Source organism: Haliaeetus albicilla, chromosome 15, assembly GCF_947461875.1.
Source record: "Haliaeetus albicilla chromosome 15, bHalAlb1.1, whole genome shotgun sequence".
Lineage (NCBI taxonomy): Eukaryota > Metazoa > Chordata > Aves > Accipitriformes > Accipitridae > Haliaeetus > Haliaeetus albicilla.
This window is the reverse complement of record NC_091497.1, coordinates 24,699,631-24,722,936: the sequence shown is the minus strand read 5'-3', so window position 1 is coordinate 24,722,936 and position 23,306 is coordinate 24,699,631.

The window sequence follows — 23,306 nt, the reverse complement described above, 5'->3', positions numbered from 1 at the left end:
CATTATTTATGGCCATTTGTTTGCTGGCAACATTTCGATCTGCCATTACCAGAGCTGCTAATTTAGATAACCTGAAATGCGTAGACCTCGATGTCAGTGGCTTAAGGTGAGATGGCCCCTGAAAGAAGAGGAAGTAAAGTGAGTGAAATGCAAGACATTTTAAAAGCAAGAAAAACAAGGATATAATTATGAAATTATGAAGTAAAGATACTAAAATGCGTATTAAATTAAATAATTATGAACTTTTAAGAAATATTTTAATCTTATAATATTGCTTTCCTACCAATAAAGTTCTAGTAAATAACTTTGATATCTTTCTCGAAAAAAACACTCTGAGAAATACAGGAAAATCTTTTAAAGTTTATCTTGTCTTATATGTTGTTTCTTCTCATGGTTCCATATTTCAAAAGTTTCCTAAGTTTTGTATTTTTATCTAAATACATTATTAATTCTATTTTGTTATACCAAATGTCTGTTTCCATGATGCCTTATAACCTTGCATCATATTACTTAAGAAAAACCAAAACATCAGCTTTAAAATTGTTTCAAACTGGTACTTAGATTTTTACTGAAAAGGGGTTTCATTAAAAAAATCTTAATAACAGATAAGATAGGATGTTCTGTGTTCTATGTGAGAATGTATACCAGAACTCCTCCAGGAAATTATATTGCTTCAGTGACATCAATTTACATTATTTTCAATATACATTTTTGCTGTAACATTCCAGCTCAAATTCCAGAAAAATCTGAATCACACATTATAGATTGGATTTTCATACTTCATTTCAAAATTTGGTGTCTCAAAATCCTTCTCGGCTGCCTTTCAGACATATAGTTAGAACAGTTTTCAGCACTGCAGGTAATTCAAGTGTAGGTAGTATTAAGAAGTATGCCTGAATTAATGATAGATATTTTGACTTGTTTCACTTCTGTAAAAACTCCTGTGAAGTCTATTGCATTTGTCCCATTATTTCCCTATTGGAAGAAAAACAAAATCAAAAACCCCTTGGTGCTGCTGGTTCTCAGTGGCATGCTTGATTGTTTTGTGCAGAAAGATTTCTAATTTCTTGAAACTATGTTGTATCGTCATCAATTTTCACATCTGATTTTTTTTCATATGATGCACAATTTTCCTTTTTAATCTGGAGTTCTGTTTTAAAAATGGCTATAAGATTTTAAGTGGCTTTTCAGAGAATATAAGTTCACTTTTCTGTATTCTTGTGCTGCTCAGTCATGTTTGCTGAGAAGTGCTGTTATATGGGAATAATTCCTCAAGCACTTCCCATTTTATGTTTCCCAGTTCTTATAATGCAGAGCTCATACAGACTTCTCTTACCTCATTATCACTCTCATCTTTTCATGCCATATATTCAAATATAATGAAAAGCACTACCATCACATTTTATTTTTCTCTCTCCTGGGACTCTGTTGATAATTAGAGTATGAATGAAGAAATTGTATTTGCTGGTATATGGAGAATTTGAAAGTGCAAGCAATAAATACTGCTGAGCAAAAAGGAAAATAGTTGATTTCTTTATTTGCAAATAGATCTAGGGTGGGGTTTGTTCTTTCTTTCTTTTACTTTGAAGAGCCCACCGTAGCAAAAGAACGATTTTACAGCTCCTTGGACCTCTGATAAATGTGGCCTGTGTACATAAATAATACTAGTAAATATATGAAATTATTAAAATAATAAATGTGAGACAAATATTCTGATAAATTGAAGATGCTGCTTGTATAATGAAAAATTATGGCTTAGCCTATAAATAAAAGCAGCTTGCTTGTCTCAGCTGTTTTCTTTTTGGAAACAGTCCTTTATGATGCTGGCACACTGCATAAATCTTATATATTTTAGCACAACTGTCTCCTAGATACTGAATTATTCTCTGAGGGAATGCTTGTCTGTCTAGGTCATTGTAAAAGTGGAATACCTGAACAGTTCTGGGAATTCCATTTTTTTTTTTGCACTTCAGGAGCTTATCTGTGGACTACAAGATATTTCTGGTACTATCGATCCATTGCCACTTAAAATTGCTAATTTTATAACAAACAATGTAAAAAGTAAATTATGGAAAAAAAACAGAAAGAAGGTATTTAAGGTTTTTAAATTAGCAGAAGTTACAGCCCTTACTTGTGTACCTTAAAAGAAGCACAATAAAGACTGTTTCAGCACAGATGACATTAAAACTGTTATGCATTCATTGTCATATCACGTTAGCAAATTGTATTCTCAGATTTCAATTTGAAACTGCTGGTTAACATTTCAGAGACTTACCATAAAATTTTTGGATACTTGCAGGTTGGAAGACAATATCCTAGTCAAAATGATACTAAGTTCTTATTTTGACTAGTCCGTCTGAGGTGAGAACAGGCAAAGATATTAAGAAGAGACTTTCTTATAAATCATTTTACCATTCATTCTGTGCTTCCCTTTCAAATATTGAACTTCAATCACATTTTACTTTGCAAAAATACAACCCCTCAAAACCCCCCAAAATCCCACAACCTCTATTCCATTCTTGTAAGTGGAAGAGAGATAGTCATCTGCTCTAATGGTATGTCACATCCTGGCTTCTTTTCCATACTATCAAAATTAACATACTTGCATTCAGATTGAGAGTGTGCTGGCCACAAGAGCCAGAGGTACGGGAAGGTTCTATGAATGACTACTTACTTTTCATAGTCTGGGACAATTCTTTCTCCATTCTAGGTTTCACCCCAGTTAAAGAGTTGGCTATGTCATATCCACATTTAGTATTTGCAACTTGCTACAAAATTCCTTTTGGGGGCCCTCTAGAATCTAAATCTATATCTATACTAACAAACTAACAATCTACAGACCATTATCTGTCTGAAGGCCAAGTGGCATGCTACAACCTGTGTACATATGCCAAAATTGCACCACTACCTCCCGTAAAACAGCCTAATCAGGTAACAGCCTGATTGGAAACAGTTCCTGGTAGACAATGTCCCCAAATGAATGTCTTAAACTTTATCTGGGAGAGTGATAGTTGGCCTGAACCAAAATTAAAAATTATAAAAGAAACAGTTATGTGCTAGTGCTTAAATCTGAGCCTGGCCCTAATGACTAAACTGATATATATGTATCCAGTGCCATTCCAGATTGAAGCACCAGAAGCCGTTCATGGAATCCTTGACGACCCTTTGAACCTTTACAAATTCTTGTCATCTCTCTTGGTCTACCACCCAGAATAAGTAGCAAATCCATAATTAATTAAGAATTGATCCATAATTAGTTAGGTTCTGTCATTATTTCTTTCATTAATATCCTTCCATTATGTTTAATCATCAAGTAAATTTTCTCATCAGGTTTTCCTCATCATATTTTTATATCCACCAGGATAAACTGTGATTTAAGACAATAATTTTAAATAAAATTCTCTTTTATCTTGTTACACATTTCAACATAAGAATTCCTTAAATACTTTATATGAGCTAAGATATAATTGTATCTGCAAGAGAATGTGAAAAGCCATCCAAAACCTATATCTATCAAAATAATCTCAGAGATTAAAGAAGCAGTGATTCAGGATTAAGCAACACTGTTTATATGCTTAAAGTTTTGGAGAACATTAGGATTTAATAGACCAACTATTGCATTTGAAACTATTAATTTGAATTATGAGGTAGGCCACAAAGATTGAAAGAAAAAGAGAAGATTCAACCTGTAACCATCTCTCCTGAATATTGTGAAAGTATTTGTATGCATTGACTTTTTTATACATATGTTCATATCTATATACTAGAATTTAGAACAGTATAATCCTGTTTCCTATAGATTTTCCTTTGTTATTTACCCAAAGGCACAATACAGTGATGATGAGAAAAAGGCCGTGTTTGCTGAGAGATGTCTTCCACTTTTGCATATAAGTTGTCCTAGTGAAAAAAACTCTAGTACTATTGAAGAAAGAAGGTGGAGCAAGCTGTCATTCACTGAACATTCAGAATAGACTGTTGTCTTCTCCCACAGAACAGTACCCAATTATTAACTTCCTTCATCTCTTCCACAGAATTTTGGTACAACTTTCACTGATTCTCTCAGTTTTCAGAATTCTCTAAGGGCTTTTAACAACATCCTGCTTTGTCTTCATGTATATCTGCATCCACTTAAACTGTTCATCTTCTAGGTTCCCTGTGATACAGCTTAATTTATAATTTTCCAGTACTGTTTGCTTCTTTGTATGTTTTCCACTTGTGTAAGACTTGCAACAATGGAAAAAAGTCATTAAGAAAGGAGAAACAAGAATGACTAGAGGGAATAAGTGTGATCCAACAGGAACCTCATGAAGTTTAACAAGGAGAAGTACAAAGTTCTGCACCTGGAGAAGAGCAATCCCATACACCAATATATGCTGGGAGCCATGCAGCTGGAAAGCAGCCCGGCAGAAAAAGACATGGTGATCCTGGTGGACACAAAGTTGAATCTGAGCCAGCAATGCGCTCTTGCCACAAGGAAGGCTAATGGTATCCTTGGCTGCATTAGACAAAGTATTACCAGCAAGTTGAGGGAGGTGATCCTTCCCTTTTTATTCAGCACTGCTGAGGCCATGCCTGGAGTATTGTGTCCAGTTCTGGGCTCCTCAGCACAAAAGAGACATGGACATACTGGACAGAGTCCAACAAAGGGTGACAAGGATGATTAAGGGACTGAGGCACCTCACATGTGAGGAAAGTCTGAGAGAACTGGAAGAGAAGGCTCAGGGGGTATCTTATGAACGTATATAAATACCTGAAGGGACGGTGCCGGGAAGATGTGGCCAGGCTCTTTTCAGTGGTTCCCAGTGACAGGACCAGAGGCAATGGGCACAAACTGAAACATGGGAGGTTCCATCTGAAGATCACGAAACACTTTTTTACTGGGAGGATGACTCAGCACTGACACAAGTTGCCCAGAGATGCTGTAAAGTCTCCACCCATGGAAATATTCAAGAGCCATCTGGACATGGTCCTGGGCAACTGGCTCTAGAGGGTCCTACCTGAGCAGGGGGTGTTGAACCAGATGATCTCCAGAGGTTCCTTTCCACCTCAACCATTGTGTAATAATATGAAAAAAACTAGTGTATAAAAGGATGCAAAAGATAATGAATATAAAGTATTAGGTAAACCATGAAAGAGTAAAATCCTAGTCAACTTTCCTATAAATTTAAGTTATCCAGAAGAAAAACAGAAGTAGTAAATGCAGCATTGTAAGAATACAATAAGGATATTCTTCCAGGAAGAAAGGACACATCATACAGATGTATCCTTCCAGCATTATGGTAGAAGATGAGTTTAAGGAAAAAAGGAAACCTTAAATATGCTGAAAGCTTTGAAAAAGAGAAGTAATTAGGAATGCAATTGTGAACAAGGCTCAAAGTTTAACCTATTCACACAGGCTGTTGTGGTACAAGAGTAAAATTATTAATACAAGACATACTTTCAGTACTAATTATACCACACTTTTCTTCCTGTAATATCAAACTTTTTGACATAGATTTGGGTAATAGAGTATTCACTACTGAGTATAGTTTTGAAAGCCAAAGGATAGCTAGCATATGACTGCTTACCAGACACCACAGTGATGTGAAGCTGAAGTAACCTCTGTGTTTTGAGAGAGAGATTATGGTTTAAATGTTCAAGGCCTAATAAATACCCTGACCCATAAAGTCAGTGGGAGACTTGCTGTTGACTTCAAAATTCATTAATACAAGTCATTGGTAAAGAGCAGGATCATTAAGCTGCAACACCCACAAAGACTAATTTAAATACAGGCTATCCTTTACTCCCAGTGCTATACTGTTCTTCACCTCAAGAGACCCACTATACTCTACAGAAGTATTCAAGACAGTAACAATGCATTACTGTAAATAAACGGTTTGCAAGCTGACCCTTGCAAATAGCTAAGAGAAACAACTCGATTAATCAAAACCATATCCTATGACATTTCAGACCACAACTATCAGAAATTTCAGGCTTAAAGGAAAAAATGGGAACCAGAAAGCAAATAAAACCACACTTTTGTTGTTGTTTTTAAAACAAATATTCTATGTAAAAAAAGAGGTTGTGTTAGAAAAGCAGGTAAATCATATGCAATCCTGAATGTGAGGTACCAGACATTGTACTATGTGATACTCAGTCTACACAACAATTTCAGAGATATAAGAGCCATTTGTTTAGCTCCAGGTCATTGCCTTTCAAGGCAGTTTTTGAAAGAAGGCCTTAAAATTTAATTCTGATAAGATAGAAACAAATAATCTTATTAGGATTGTAATGAGACTATGGAAATAATTACCCGTATATTCAAAACCGATATTGGGCACACATACGCATGCTCCAGCTTTACAAAAAGTAATACATATGTACGTCTGTTAAACATAGACCTATAATATTTTTCTAAATTTAATAATTTGCACTGTAATTTGAACATTTTATTTGTTTTTCACATTAGAATAATGAACATTGATACTAAGAATAAAAATACTAGTTGTTTAATCCTACAGTACTTTATAGTGTTTGTGCTATTGACTAGCAGAATATTTAATTCCAATACAATCTTGACTGATGCATATGCCTTTGTTATTATCCTCCTAACTTCCTTGGGTCAAGGAGTCTCTCCATCTTGCATAATCAAATAGAACATAAATGCAGATGCAACAGAATACTGCTAAGAGTGATAGGAAAAAATACTTTACACTTAAGCTAAATACATATTATTTAATAGAATAAAGGAAAGCATGTGCATAAAATTAGTCAATAACACATTGTTACATCAATTTAGAGTAATATAATTACAATGATATATAGGAATTTACTATAATTACCCTTCCATGGAGACAAAGTTTAGAAATGGGGAAAGATTTATTAGGTCAAGTAGTAAGTTCCTTCACCAAATTATAGCACAAGTATGTTCTCCAGTCTCGCTTTAACTGACTCAAGTGTTGCAAAATTTCTCCACTTCTACAGAATTTATTCTGTTGTTCAACAGACTAATAGAACATAGTTGTCTTGGAGGCTTTACCTTAATATACATTTTTTTCACTACTCATTTTTATCCCATTTTCTTAATTATGCCTCTAGGATCTACTTTGAGAATGAATGCACTTTCTAAAAGCATATACTGTAAATATTTACAGACAACTTCATATCCTTACCCCTCACTATGACCTCCTCATTCCCCTTACTCCAGTCAAGTTTGTAATGTGTTTAATTAAGGTCAGGTATTCAAACAAACCAAAAAAAAAGGATGTCCAAAGAAAGATCATACAGAGGGTAATGAGAATAAAGTACTCGCAGAAATTCATTTGCATTTATAAAAATAAAGATCTAGCCAAATGGTCCAGAAGTGCTGAATATTTTAGTTTTGAGTGTTGGGTGTATAAACAATTTCACTCTTTTTTCAATATATGAAAAACAGTTTACATAGCTTGAGTTCTAGCAGGCAGTTCAATTGCCTCAGCGTCGAACATCTAGCATCATTTGAGATGACCTAGGTTATTTTGCTTTATCTGCTAGTCCTAAGATGCCCAAGTCTCCTGTGAATACTTCGTATCTACTAGCTATTACAGACCAAGATACTGTAGGGTTTCTCATGGTATTACGTACATATGTGTCTGATGACCAAATTAAGGTTAGTGAGTGTAGGCAGGATTTTCAAATACTAAAATGAATTCAAGCTTAGAATACCAAATACTGTTTAAAGTCAGTGCTGTAGGTCTGCTTGTGAAGGTGTTTAAAAAGAGGTATAACAAAATACTAACTTCTTAAAAACAGTCTTTACTATCACAACTTTTTTATTATTTTTATTCATTAATGCTTCAGTCAGTGCTGTATTACATTTTCCCATCACTACTAGAAAATATGTTCTGGGTTGGTAAGTAGTTGTGAGATTTCACATACAGTGCTCACCCCAGAATATTAAAAAGCAGTTGAAATTTCAAAGGCACAGTAAAGATCTGTGAAATCCGCTTCCAAGAGGAGTTTGGTGATTTGGATTTTTGAATATCCCTCCAGGTATCTTAACTTCCCACAAATGCACTGATGTCAGAGCAAATAATTGGTATATTTACACAAAACTTGCGTATCTGAAACAATTGGTAGGGAAGCATGTAACTCTTCCCATCAGTCTTTACAGGAGAAGTTGGTTACAGTTAATGATATCCAAACTAAGACTTATTATCTTGATTCGATATCTGCATAAGTCAGTAGATATCACTAGGATTTGGATTAGGAGTAAAGATAGAAATAAATGTTAATGAAAATTTTAGAAGTATAACAGTTTAACTGTGACCCTTGGATTGATCTAAGACACTGGATACAATTTTAATGGGTAACTCTCTTTGCGGTCTTAAAATTAAATCAAATAGTTCTTTGTAACATGTTCAAAAATACAAGGAATATTTTATAATATTAAACTTGCAGTATAAATTATTATACTAGTATTCTAAGATACTATGTTATACACAAATTCATTGTTACTATAGGACAATTTCCATAAGGAAGGAAAATAAACTATTTATTTATTTGTATAAATATTTATACACAACAGTAAAATTCTCACAGGATTAGAAGAAGAAAATAAATAAATAATGAGCACCAATTGCTTAATCTATTTTCTGCATTTAACCTAGATGTGTATCAGCCTATGGATCCAGATCTCAGAAAATGTCCAGATTCCCTATGTATATAGTGGAGGTGTATATAGAATCATAGAATCATAGAATCATTTAGGTTGGAAAAGGCCTTCAAGATCATCAAGTCCAACCATTAGCTATGCCCACTAAACCGTGTCCTGAAGTACCCTGTCCACTTGCTTTTTTAATATCTCCAGGGATGGTGACTCAACCACTTCCCTGGGCAGCCCATTCCAATGTTTGACAACCCTCTCAGTAAAATAATTTTTCCTGATATCTAACCTAAATCTCCCTTGCCTCAACTTGAGGCCATTTCCTCTCGTCCTATCTCCAGCCACCTGACAGAAGAGACCAGCACCCACCTCACTACAACCCCCTTTCAGGTAGTTGTAGAGAGTGACATGGTCTCCCCTCAGCCTCCTTTTCTCCAGGCTAAACAATCCCAGTTCCCTCAGCCACTCCTCAGAAGACTTGTGCTCCAGGCCCCTCACCAGCTTGGTTGCCCTTCTCTGGACACACTCCAGCACCTCAATGTCTTTCCCGTAGTGAGGGGCCCAAAACTGAACACAGTACTCGAGGTGCGGCCTCACCAGTGCCCAGTACAGGGGAACAACCACCTCCCTGCTCCTGCTGGCCACACTATTTCTGATACAGGCCAGGATGCCGTTGGCCTTCTTGGCCACCTGGGCACACTGCCGGCTCATATCCAGCCGGCTGTCGACCAGCACCCCCAGGTCTTTCTCTGCCTGGCAGCTTCCCAGCCACTCTTCCCCAAGCCTGTAGCGCTGCGTGGGGTTGCTGTGACTGAAGTGCAGGACCCGGCACTTGGCCTTATTGAACTTCATACAATTGGCCTCAGCCCATCGATGCACCCTGTCCAGATCTCTCTGTAGGGCCTCCCTACCCTCAAGCAGATCGACCCTGCCTCCCAACTTGGTGTCGTCTGCAAACTTGCTGAGGGTGCACTCAATCCCCTCATCCAAATCATCAATAAAGATATTAAACAGAACAGGGCCCAACACTGAGCCCTGGGGAACACCACTTGTGACCCGCCGCCAACTGGATTTCACCCCATTCACCACAACCCTCTGGGCTCGGCCATCCAGCCAGTTTTTCACCCAGTGAAGAGTGCACCCATCCAGGCCACGAGACACCAGTATGCCTTGAAAGACTCCAAAGAGACATCCTGCAGGTGGAGATCTGCTCCCCCGTGGACCTCCCTGGGCTGCAGGGACACAGCCTGCCTCACCATGGTCTTCCCCACGGGCTGCAGGGGAATCTCTGCTCCGGCGCCTGGAGCACCTCCTGCCCTCCTGCTGCACTGACCGGGGGATCTGCGGGGCTGGTGCTCTCACATGTTCTCACTCCTCTCTCCAGCTGCAGTTGCTGTTCCGTAGCACCTTTTTTTCCTTCTTAAATCTGTTCTCCCAGAGGCACTACCACCGTCGCTGATGGGCTCGGCCTTGGCCAGCGGTGGGTCCGTCTTGGAGCCGGCTGGCATTGGCTTTGTTGGACATGGGGAAGCTTCCAGCAGCTTCTCACAGAAGCCACCTCTGTAACCGCCCCCGCTACCAAAACCTTGCCACACAAACCTGATACATGTAGTCATGTAATTGCAGAGTAGATCATTCAGAGCTATATGAATATTAGATTCAGAGTTAAAATAATTTGAGGTCTTTTCTAGATTTATTTCTTAAGTGTTACTTCTGGATTTTCATTTCGTGATATATAATTGATTAAAGATATTACTTTGACCTAGACAGTATTTTATTATCATACATATGTTTTTAATAGCCCAACACAAATTAGGTTAAAGAAAAGCAATTATTTGTTTGGATTTTTAAATGTACTATTTGCTTCATCTTTGGTCATATAATTTTATTTTTTTATTTGTTTATTTGCTCCAAATAACAAAGCAGATATATTTAATCAGATGAATTTCTGAATATTTAATACATACAAGAAAATAATAATCTATCATCAGGCATGTTTTATACAGGAGTTGTAGTTTAATGCATTGAGTGCATTAATTTTGAATAATTATAGATGCAGCTCTCATCCAAACAATAGAGTAGAAAGAAAAACCCAGGGCATGGGTGGGATAATGCTGTTCAAATGAATGCTGTTGCTGTGTGTCTTGGCAAACATGAATAAAAGGTTAAAAAAACCATCCAACCAAATAAACAAAAAAAACCCCTCAGAACACAGCAAATAGGACAAAGAAGACAAAATGCTGCCAGAAAAAGAATAAAACAAGCCATAGGCAATAAAGCTACCTCAGTTTATTATTCCCTTGACCTTCTGGTAAAACAGAAGGTTTTTTTCTGCAACTGTTATTACTGGAAGTAAAACTTGGGTTACAAATTAGTCCCCACGTTTAATCTGGGGACTTAATCTGGCATCTGTTGTAACTACTGCATCCCTGAGGTGTCACATAAATAATAATTAGAAGCACCTTCTCTAACAAACTCTGTCTCTATTTTCCTTTGCTGCATAGCTTGACAGCTTTTTCGCTTGAAGTTAATTTCTTCAGCTACATAGCCAATCCAGCCTCTTCATGTGACTATACCATATCAAATTCTCAGGGCAGTAATTATTTTATTTTACGTGCCTTCACTTTCATGTCCATTTTATTGAACTATTGACTCTGTTGGCTTTACCATTTTTAAATTCCCTCTATCCATGGTCCGTCAGCATTTTTGATGCTAGTATGTGGTTTTGGATTTGATCTTTAATTTCTAATATATTTGTAATTGATTGTGCTCCATTTGCTGTGTTAATAAATATACTTAATTTAGATGTATCTTTCATATTTTGGAATAGTCATAGACATTTAAACAAAGATATTGCATTGTAACTCTAGTTAAATACTGATGTCACTCAGATTTATATTTCGTTCACAAGACCAATATCGATTCTTCTGTTGCAGAAGTGGGTCTTATTTACTGCAAATAAAACCATGAACACAACAACATTTTTCTGGGTAAATACAGATTTCCAAGAATTGGTATTATTGGCTCCTCAACAGCTTAAAAGTATTTTTTACTGTATATTAGCAGTAAACATATTTTTTTTCTGGAAGCCATCAAATCCATGATGAAAAAGCTTGAGAGAAAAACCAAGCCATTTCACCTTCATTCAAAACTTGGCTATTACTGTATCAGGGTTTTTCTCTCCAATCTGCATAAAAATGATAAGATTATTCCAATGTTTTCCTTAACATTTAGCATCCAGCACAGTTCACTTTTGTGTTCCTTGCCTTGAGAATCAGCTACTGAAATATTCTGTCAGCTGATTTGCTTGACAAATCCTTTTGGCTGAACTTCAGTATGCATAGGAAACAGCTGTTCAATTACTGACAATTACTAAAAGAGAACCCAAGTAAGCCACAAGTCACTATACTGTTTGCTTTTAGCCCTTTGCTGACAATGGTACTTGACTAAGCAGTGAAAAATCTTTCTTCCCAAGATGCTGCATCTTGTAGAGGAGCATATAAACAAAGACTGTGCATCCACTTCAAACACATGTGAGAACATAAAAGATTATGGCAGTGCTATTTATACACCATTCAGCTACATGTTGCTAAACAATTTTCCTGTGGTCTGCTTTGAATAGTCTATTTAACTATGAATATAGTTTTTCAACATGTATCTAACATGAACTGTGACAAATTACTGTTTTGTGTTCACAGATGTATTTGCATATACATGCTGAAAATTAGACCATAATAGTCTTCAATGCAAATGCATCTCCTTTCTGCTATATCTTGTAATCATTACTCTAACCTTATCAAGACTCAACATAAAAAACCTCATGAAAAGCTCCCTATATTATCTTAAAGGTAAAAAAAAACAGAACCCAATTCCTTGTTTTCATATTATATGACAAATACAGTTTCATCATGAATTGTTTTTTCTTACTTATAAATGTTATTAGCTTTACACATGAAACAAGTTAAAATTATGCTCTCTTTTCAGTTTTTTCAGTTGGTAAGATGAATGGTCAAATGTATGCATGCACACCTCATACAAGTAATACTGATATGCATATGACTAGTGGAGATTAGATTTATAATTTACAACTAACCATAATCTTAAATTGACCTTTCATGAATTAAAATATCAGCTCAAAGAAACACTAAAATATCCCCAAAGAAAAAGACTTTTCTTTTCCTAAAATCATTGATCTTGTTTTTTACTTTCTATCCCTCAGTACATTTTTATCCTTGTTATCTCCAGTTAGGACTTCTGAGATGACCTTTCTATCTAAAAAAACAAAAAAACCCAACCAAACAAAACCCCCCCAGCAGCCTGTTCCCCAAAAATCAAAACTACAGCTTGACTGTCAAAGCAGAGGTTTATTTACCAAAACAGATATGAGATCTGAGCAGCCAATACCATCATTACTCAAATAATTAGCCTATTGATTAGCAGCTCCCTAGATCAGATCAGCAGTGTGTCCTTGGTATGCAGGGTCACAGAATTCCTTCAAGTTCCTTCTTTCTTTACTTCAGTAAATCCAGATCTTAGCATGAGCTGCTTTGTTTATAACCCTTACTACATAGTTTTACACACTCATCCCCTTTGTTAACATATTAACACTGTTTTCAGATCTTTTTTAATACATGATGAGCAATTATTCAAAATTAGCAATTTAATACATGATTAGCAATTAAGAAAGAGAAGAAAATGCCTCATTTGACATTCTAACCACCAAAATCCCTTCCCCATTTACTTATGTGTAATTTTTCTATAAGCTTATTTAGCATAAAATTTTCAGCTGTTATGATGGATATTTATGTCAGTAAAATCAAGTTTTGAGCCTGGATCCTACTTACACTGATTAAAAGCGCTGGCTGTTTCTCCTAGCTTTTAGTTTCTAATGCCATCCACCGTAAAGTAAAACTCAGACTGCTGATAAACTCTGCATGTCACAATTCAAAGAGAACTTCAGACCACTTCCCATCAGTTTCAGGAAAAATCTGATTGATGTAGTCTCTCACTACAAGAAACTATTGCCAGCTTTCAAGTTCCACAGCCAAGATAGGCCTCTGAGAGACCTACAATAGCCAGTCATGAGACTGTCATTGAAGTTCTATTTGATTTTATCAAAACCATCCCAAAAGTTGCTTTTACCCAAAGAACACTTTTTTTTTTGCTGACTATTAAAGACTTACTTCACTGTCGAGGCATAAATATTCTCAAAGAAGCAGTCAAGCCATCTCCGATCTCTCATTTTTAAAAGAAAAAGAAAAGGAAAAAAAAAAAGTCTCTCTTCCTCAGAGATTTGGATTTTCTGAGCACAAAATACAAGAAACTACTAGAGATTTGTTTTACAGCTGATTATATATTAACTTTTCCTCTCTACCTAATCTATCTGTGTTTCAAACTATCTGTTTCCAACTCTCCTCTGCCCAAGAAGATAATTACCCTCTCTCTAATTTTTTTTTTTTGCTTTGCTTTCCTCTCTTGTCCTCTCATCTCTTTTCTGCATAAACTGTCTTTTCCTTCAAAGATTGCCTAACTGATACTTCTATAAATAAACTCTGAGCTGTTGTTATAACCTTGTATTTCACTTTTAAATTCACTGCCTCTATTTCAGACCTTAAGAAGGGCTTACTTGCCCAAAAGCTTGGCTGATTTTTTCTCAGTACAGTTGCCAGTCAGTCCAGTAAAGAGATACTGCTTCAATTGACAGATTTTTCTCTCCTGCCATTAAAGACAATTGCTTTGAAAGACACATAAGAAATAAAATAGTGTACTATAGTTATCCTGTAACTTATTTATGCATATATTTCTGAATAAATATCTATCTAGTGCTAAACAGGAATACCAATTATTTTTTTGTTTTAAAAATATGACCTACTGCTCAGTATTTGAGAAGGCAAAAGAGAGACAGCTCTTTTAATAAATGGTGAGCTCTAATATCCAAACAATATTCATGTAAAATGTTCAACTTTTGTAAACAAAGAGCTTAGACCTTATTAGTGACCTGCTCAGGAACTTATTTATGACATAAAGTCAGTATGCACAAATACAGGAAAAGAATTGGTATTCAGGAAAGCCTAAGTAGCCCAAGAAGCGTGTAGACACTACAATTCAATGATGGACTCAAATGCATTCCCAAGGTCAATATCAGGCTGCTCTGTTGATCTGAACATGCAGAAATTTAGGCATCTAGAGATATCAGCCAACACATAAATAGAGATGGCAATTTTTGAGCTCTAAGTGTCAATTGTCAATAACATTTTGGCTTACAGATTAGTGTTATAAAGCCTCCAAGGGACTGCTAAATTATTTAAATAAAGATTGGGACAACTCTGCTAACATGTAGTCCTAGCAATACTTTTCTTGTAATTGTACTTAAATTGCCTTCCTCATCCTAATGATAGTCTCAAAAGTAATGAAAATCTGTTACATGCCATTGATTTTTTGCAAGTTTTGCATTATTATTATTTATAATTTTTTTTAATTTTACTGATAACCAATTTATTTCAGTTGCCGTGGTTTAACTACAGCTGGTAAGTAGGCACCATGCTGCTGCTCACTCACTCCCCTCCCCCACTCAGTCGGATGGGGGAGAGATTCGGGGGAAAAAAAGTAAACCCCAAGGGTTGAGATAAGAACAGTTTAATAGAACAGAAAGGAAGAAACTAATAATTATAACAATAACAATAATAAAATGACAATAATAACTGTAAAAAGGATTGGAACATACAAAACAAGTGATGCACAATGCAATTGCTCACCACTCACTGACCGATGCCCAGTTAGCTCCTGAGCAGCAATCCCCCCCAGGCCAACTTCCCCCAGTTTATATACCGGGCATGATGTCCCATGGTATGGAATACCCCATTGGCCAGTTTGGGTCAGCTGCCCTGGCTGTGTCCTGTGCCAACTTCTTGTGCCCCTCCAGCCTTCTTGCTGGCTGGGCATCAGAAGCTGAAAAATCCTTGACTTAGTCTAACCACTACTTAGCAAAAACTGAAAACATCAGTGTGTTATCAACATTCTTCTCATACTGAACCCAAAACATAACACTGTACCAGCTACTAGGGAGACCATTAACTCTATCCCAGCTGAAACCAGAACACGGTATAAACTGATTAGCTATTTAAATGAAAGAATCATTGATGAGGTAGAGTAGATACTGAGTTTTCATCTAAATTTCCACTTTTTCTTTAGGCAACACTTCAGACAATATTCTGAATCAAGGTAAAACTGTAGAGAGAAGTTTCCATTTTTTTTCCAGAATCCTACAGTTACTGCTTACTAGCTCAGTTCTGCTGTAACTAAGCAATTATGTGATACTAGTATGTAAAGCCAAATGTTACTATTGTTAATGTCACTAATGATTCTCTACACATACAGAAAGTTGCTATATAATCTTTGTGTGTGTGTATTTTAGTAGCTAGAACGTAAGATAAAGGGTTTATTTGGGGAAGTTAAGTTCCAGTTGGCTATTAACAACAACAGAAAATACTTTCTTTTTGTGGACAAGCTATCCTGGAGACGTGGTAGTCTCCATTATTGGAGGTCTTGAGGAAAAGCCTAGGCAAAGACCTTGTAAATAGATGTTTATAATAGAATGGATTGGAGTATTTCTTACAGTTTCTTCCAACTCCATGGTTTTGCACACTCATCTTTGTGGAGAAATAAAAATGCATTGCTTATAAGATGGCTACTCAGTGATCCTTATGGATCATAACGTGCAGGTTCTTTGTTCATTTATCTATGGAGTGATTTAAAATTCCTTTTAAATCAGTAGGAAGAGTCCTTCTGACCTCTATATTCTTTGCATTAATCCATTCTCAAAGTGCACTAAAATTTGATGAAGAGACAATGATCTAAGAGAATTTAGATAAAGAAATAATGTGAACTACAGTAGTTCTGTAGTCTTCCCTAAAGTATAAATTTTTACATGCTGAAATGGAAATAGGCAATAGAAAAAAGTATTTGAACTAAAGACAGAACATATGACATAAGTGGAAAATACCAAAAATCTGTTAGAAAATGCTGAGGATCAAACAAAAATGATGAGAGTTAAAAATTTAAATGGCATTTCAAAGCAATTTCTGTCTAAATTCAAAATTCAGTCCTTTAAGCTCCAGATTCAAATTCCATGAGACAATACTTCTGCTCCATAAACACTGTCTATTTCTTCTAATGCCTGGAGGTGAACCTCTACACATGCCATAGACCCGTCTAACTTGTAAGTTCTCCTGGCACCTAGGTGTTGTGCTGCCAATTCCTCATCTACATTCATGAAGACATTTGTCCTGAGGAACAATCATGACCCCCAGGCCAAATACTACAAGGTGAATTGGCCATGGTTAAATTTCATAGCTCCTAATAAAGCTTTTGCAGCCACCCTTGATTCTAAACATTTTTTTTTTTCTATGTATATATGAAAGGTGGGTGGGGTGGGGTGGGGTAAAGGTTACAGTTACAACATCCTTAAAAATGTGGGAGTGGTGCTTTTAAATACATTTAGGACACACGTCTCGTGCCGTTAGTATGCTCTCTTTGGCATGAGAGCATGCGAATATATTGCCTACTGGCAACAGATACTAGGCCAAAGCCCATTGTAACAATACCTGAGTACTCTGTAGGATAAAAGATCCAAATTTATCCAAACTGCCTGGAAGCAATCTCTAAAATGAAGTGCCCTGAAGAACTGTATCTGATTTTTTTTCTTGGCAGGAACTATCAGTCCAGACAAGGTCCAAGCAGTGTAGTGACTTATATACAATATGTGCAGCCAAGGCACAAGTAAATAACAGGCAAAAAGACATTGTATACTTCATATGTCTCTACAAATATGAACATGAAAAACATTCAACAGTTGAAGTGATATAATTAATAAAGCAGCTTATTGGTTAATTGTATGCTTTTCTCTGTACCTTTCTTGACAATGTGAATGAAGAAATTCTCAAAGACCACATTTTTGAGTGTTTGCCTGAAGACATTTCTGGAGTATGCTTGGCAGTAATTCCAAAAGGTTATGAGCTTTGAAAATTTGTTAGAAAGAAAAAAAGCAATTAACTGCTTGTGGTGGGTTGATTCTAACTGGATGCCAGGTGCTGATCAAAGCCACTCTATCACTCCTCTCCTCAGCTGGACAGAGGAGAGAAAATATAATGAAAGGCTCATAGGCTGAGATAAGAACAGGGACATCACTCAGCAGCTACCATCACAGGCAAAAGAGACTCAATTTGGGGAAATCAGTTCATTTATTACCAATCAAATCAGAGTAGGGTAATGAGAAATAATAATAATACTAAAAAAAAATCTTAAACACCTTCCCCCCACCCCTCCCTTCTTCCTGGGCTCTACTTTACTCCCGAATTCTCTACCTCCTCCCCTTGTGTAATGCAGGGGAACAGGGAGTGGGGGTTGGGGTCAGTTCATCACACCTCATCTCTGCCGCTCCTTCCTCCTCAGGGGCAGGACTTCTCACTCATACCCTGCTACACCATGGGGTCCCTCCCATGGGAGACAGTTCAGGAACTCCTTCAGCGTGAGTCCCTTCCACGGGCTGCAGCCCTTCAGGCACAGACTGCTCAAGCATGGGTCCCCTGTGGGGTCACAAGTCCTGCCAGAAAACCTGCTCCAATGTGGGATCCCCTCTCCACGGGTCTGCAGGTCCTGCCAGGAGCCTGCTCCAACATGGGCTTCCCCACGGGGTCACAGACTCCTTCGGGCACCCACCTGCTCCGGCGTGGGGTCCTCCCCGGGCTGCAGGTGGAGATCTGCTCCCCCGTGGACCTCCCTGGGCTGCAGGGACAGCCTGCCTCACCATGGTCTTCCCCACAGGCTGCAGGGGAATCTCTGCTCCGGCGCCTCGAGCACCTCCTCCCCTCCTTCTGCACTGACCTGGGGGTCTGCAGGGCTGTTGATCTCACAGTTTCTCACTCCTCTTTCCAGCCACAGTTGCTGTTGCATAGGTTTTTTTTTCCCCCTTCTTAAATATGTTACCCCAGAGGCTCTACCACTGTTACTGATGGGCTCGGACTTGGCCAACAGCAGGTCTGTCTTGGAGGGGAAGCTTCCAGCAGCTACTCACAGCAGCCACCCCTGTAGCCCCCCTGCTACCAAAACCTTGCCATGCAGACCCAATACACAGCTAATTGGTCAAAGGTTGTTTCTTTTCTCATCTAGACTAGGTGCTTCATCAAATATAAAAATAAATTTAAAAAATCTAAGTATCAGCTATGAAGCTATTGACAGTGAGTATGCCTGTGATTTGTTTATATTGTTTATATTGATATCAGGTCTATGGAAAAATATCTCTAGATTTAAAAAAAAAAAAAAGATGTGTTGTGTGGAGAAGCTGAATTGTCAGTTTTCCACTTAGAAACCAACAGGGTAAATTTGGCACTGATATACAAATTTGCATTAAGGCATCTTGTCTTTTATTATCTTCAGATTGGCCCCTCGCTTCAAAGCCTGAGGAATATATTTATACCCACCATCTCCAAGTTGAACAGATGCTATATTTGCCATTTATCTTTCAAGAGAGAGAAACATGGAAAGGACTGGCTCACTTCATAGCTCCTTACACATTTTTCTTCCCCTTCAATGTGTAAAGTACACCACCCTAACATCACTTCAACACTGATAGTGTAAAAGTAATATCTTTAAGAAAATTTTAAGATAATCTAAATTGGGATAATAGGATAAAATCTCTGTAATAACCAAACATCTTACTATGTCTCAAAACATGGAGGCTGATTTACTGCTCTTTTAAACAAACAGGATATTGTGGTTCAATTCACAGTTTTTAAATTTGTTTAATTATGGCCACTATTGAATAGAGATTATTCTAATACTCTAACAAAATTGCATATACAGTATCAGTCGCCTTCCAAAACTTGCATGGTTTAATAACTTTTTTCCACAGTTTTAATATGATGCTTTTGTAGCTCATTTACAATTAAGATTGATGTATATAGAGTCAAAAAGGAAGATAGTGCTTTCTTCTATGGCAAGGGGAACAGTACTTTGACACCGAAGGTGCTAGGCCTGGACCCACAGGGCAAGGGCTGGGCTCAGGCAGGGCTGTGAGGCAGCGGGGCTGGAGCTGGGGCAGGCCCAGGTGAGCCACAGCCGACAGCAGGTCCCAGGGCTTAGGGAGGCCGGGCCACTGCCCCCGCCTTCCCCCATGGTATATATACATGCTGATGATGTCTATACAGGCTGTGTCATCCGGTTGTCACATGCGTGTTGACGTGGTTTCCAGAAAAGAAAAAGAAGCATCAGATGGAAACAAGAGAAAAGAAACGCATGACAAAGAGGAGACATTGATCACCACTGGCACGTGCAAATGCAGACTTTGGTAAGTTTTAGAGTACGTGTGATGCCAAATCCACATCATTAACGTGCTCTTGCTAAAAGGGTATCTCACTGCTAATAAAGCATCAGTTGTTACTACTGAGGTTCAATAAATAAGAGACATAAATTTACTTGCCATATCACTACCTAAAAATGAAGTAGGTAATAAAAGTATAATTTCATTCTTATAAATTGAAAGGAACGGTTTAAGTATTTTAATTAGCAATTGACTAGATAACTACCACTATACTAAAATAAATGTCAATTAACATGCTAATTTTTGGCAATTAATTGATATCCAATCAACCCACTACAGTTATTTTGTTAAATGCCAGTTAAATCCTAAAACTCTTTGCAAGTTTAATTTATCAATTACAGAGCAAAAGCACATTTATTGCTGGCATGGTTGGGTTAATTATAAGGCAACTAGATTAGGTTGGTATTACTTTTTAACTTTATTAAATCTTATTAAAAAGGTTATGTATTGAGTGTACAATAAACACGTAATCTAAATTAAATAGTTTAATTTAATTAACTTTTAAAAGTTTCGTGCAGCTTCATGTAAGATTACAGGAGAACTAGTATCTCAGGCCTGAGAACTAAACTGTCTTCTCTCTCATCATTGACTATTATATTTAAAGACATGTATGACATCAAGACCAGAAAATTACTTAATTTCCAACCATATCCATCCTTTATTGCCTATTATTAGCTTCTTATGATATACTATTACACTCTTAGGTTCATGAGAAGCTCTTTCATGTGGGTTGACAGGTACCTTCACGTATGAGTCTTTAGATACTAAAACATTTGCTTTGTATAATAAGAAATTATTCAAAGGAAGTTATACATAGCATAACTTGCCTTACCTTAATCTGTACATGTCCTGGTTTCAGCTGGGATAGAGTTAATTGTCTTCCTAGTAGCTGGTATAGTGTTATGTTTTGAGTTCAGTATGAGAAGAATGTTGATAACACACTGATGTTGTCAGTTGTTGCTCAGTAGTGTTTAGACTAAGAAGTCAAGGATTTTTCAGCTTCTCAAGCCCAGCCAGCAAGAAGGCTGGAGGGGCACAAGAAGTTGGGAGGGGACACAGCCAGGGCACCTGACCCAAACTGGCCAATGGGGTATTCCATACCATGTGACGTCGCATCTAGTAGATAAACTGGGGGGAGTGGGGGCAGGGGAGATTGCTGCTCAGGGACTAACTGGGCATCTGTCGGCGGGTGGTGAACAATTGTATTGTGCATCACTTGTATATTCTAATCCTTTTATTATTACTGTTGTCATTTTATTAGTGTTATCATTATCATTACTAGTTTCTTCTTTTCTGTTCTATTAAACTGTTCTTATCTCAACCCATGAATTTTACTTCTTTTTCCTGATTTTCTCCCCCATCCCACTGGGGAGGAGGGGGGAGTGAGTGAGCAGCTGCTTGCTGCTTAGTTGCTGGCTGGGGTTAAACCACGACAGTACAGAACTGATTAAAATATAATGGTTAACAAAGACTCCATTTAAGGTACCTGAGAATTACATTCTACATATTTTTCAATGTGTTAGAATAAACTCCTATGCTTATAACTACAAATGCTTATAAAGTTGGTGCTGAGTTCACCATATATAAGCAGCCTAAAAATGACTGGATGATATTTGCTTCAAATATTTATTTCAATTACTGTTGCAAACAAAGCGATTGGAAAGATTGAGAGATAAAAATATCTATCAAATGAAGACAGATTAAAACCTGTTAAGACAGCTAATACTTACTTTTGGAATCCGCTTTCTTGACATTAGAAGTTTCATACTACTTTTTTCTTTATTCCTTGGAAACAGTAAGTATATTATGTGTATTATTATTGTTGTTGTTATTATTATTAGGTTTGTTATTATTGTTTATTATACTATATATAATATAGTCTGCTTACATATTTACTTATGTTTCATCTTATAAGAGGAAACAATAAGAATCTAATTTAACATTCCAATTATGCATGTAGATGAAGATACATTTCTGTCAAGGTGGATTTGCCTAAATCCTGTTATAATTAATTGTTGTACAGAACAGACCTAAAGAGCAGAAACATTCTTTCATCATATTTGCATTGCTGTTTAGATTTATAGTTCATACCATAGAATTAGGAGTGGAATTTTTGAACGAGTATGTTTATAGCAAAATTGTGTTAGAATTCTATGTTAAAGGGCTGGTTATAGCTTCAAAGTGTTCATAAAGTTTATTAAATTACTCATGTATTTATTTGAGCAGCATAGTTGGATTGTAACAAAATGATAGACTAAAGTGACAGTTTTTTCTTTATATAGTAGGGTACATGAATCAATAACCATGCCTTCAATGCTCTTCTAGGGGTTTTGTTAGCTTGTTGAAGTTTGAGCTATATGTCATTAAATACTGAGACAATCAGCATAAAGCCTTTATTCTTTTTAGAGCTTAAAAACTTTAAAAATACAATTTATTGTCATCTTTAAAAAAAATATGAGCCGTATTTAACTGCAAACCAGTTAGAACTGAGTTAAACTGGACATTGCCATAACTAGGCAGTCGTTCATTTTCAGGCAAATTTCCATTCAGAATATTTTCCCCCCAAATAAATGAATTAAAATGATGCATCAGATCAAATACAGCAGGATGTGAGTTACATTGGGCTTAAGCAAGTAAATAAAATTTTTATAAATAGTTTTTATTTTCAGCCTGCTTCTTTTCCTTTTCAAATACATGAGTATCATGGTTTAACCCAAGCCAGCAACTAAGCACCATGCAGCCACTTGCTCACTTCCCCCCCACCCAGTGGGATGGGGGAGACAACTGGGAAAAAAAGAAAAGTAAAACTCATGGACTGAGATAAGAACAGTTTAATAGAAGAGAAAGGAAGAAACTAATAATGCTAATAACAATAATAAAATGACAATAATAATAGTAAAAGGATTGGAATATACAAACCAAGTGATGCACACTGCAATTGCTCACCACTGGCTGACTAATGCCCACTGAGTTCCCAAGCAGCGATCTGCCCCCAGGCCTACTACCCCCAGTTTATACACTGGGCATGATGTCACATGGTATGGAATACTCCTTTGGCCAGTTTGGGTCAGCTGTCCTGGCTGTGTCCCCTCCCAACTTCTTGTGCCCCTCCAGCCTTCTTGCTGGCTGGGCATCAGAAGCTGAAAAATCCTTGACTTTAGACTAAACACTACTTAGTAACAGCTGAAACATCAGTGTGTTATCAACATTCTTCTCATATTGCACCCAAAACACAGCACTAGACCAGCTACTAGGAAGAAAATTAACTCTATCCCAGCTGAAACCAGGACAGTGAGAAATGTATTA